The following is a 498-nucleotide window of genomic DNA, read 5'->3' as shown; positions in this document are numbered from 1 at the left end:
TTTTTTTTTTTCCTTTTAACAAAGAATTCGAATGGAAAAGAAAAAAGACACGAGGTGAATAAAGACGATGTGCGAGTAAAAAAAAAGGGGAAAAAAAGAATACAACTCTCTCCTAACTCTCTTTTCCTCCACTGCTGTTACTGCGGACGCCAGCTAATAAATACAATTCATTAGCAATTAATTAATAAGCTGCAGGATGAATTGTGGCCGAGGCGATGACTTCGAACAAGCCGCCTAGAAGGAACATTTTTCACGCTTTATTAAAAATATTCCTCCACACACCCATCCCAGAGGAATCCACATTTGGGAAGGCGCAGCGACCTCTTCAACCAACCCAAAAAACCATCGAAAAATCCATTTAAACCGCGGAAACAAAGCGGAGGCGCCCGCGCTGCCGCCACCTCGGAACCTCGGTGATTTGGGGTTTTTATTTGGGGTTTTTCGAGGGGGGAACAGCGGTGCGGGGGGCTCCCCATTGTGTGCGCGGGGTTTGGGGAG

The 498-nt window shown here is 46.0% G+C and overlaps 1 protein-coding gene across 1 annotated transcript in view; it reads left to right on the top strand.

Annotated features, from left to right (window-relative positions):
- Window positions 1–56: 56 nt before the first annotated feature.
- The window catches only part of MLLT6 (MLLT6, PHD finger containing), a 33,002-nt gene continuing 32,560 nt past the window's right edge, over window positions 57–498 (top strand). Inside the window, exon 1 of the mRNA XM_031064886.1 lies at window positions 57–413. The gene's annotated coding sequence lies outside the window, so the exon portion shown is untranslated. The remainder of the gene's footprint in view (window positions 414–498) is intronic.

Source organism: Geospiza fortis, unplaced genomic scaffold (assembly GCF_000277835.1).
Source record: "Geospiza fortis unplaced genomic scaffold, GeoFor_1.0 scaffold315, whole genome shotgun sequence".
NCBI lineage: Eukaryota > Metazoa > Chordata > Aves > Passeriformes > Thraupidae > Geospiza > Geospiza fortis.
This window is presented reverse-complemented; position numbering and strand designations above follow the sequence as displayed.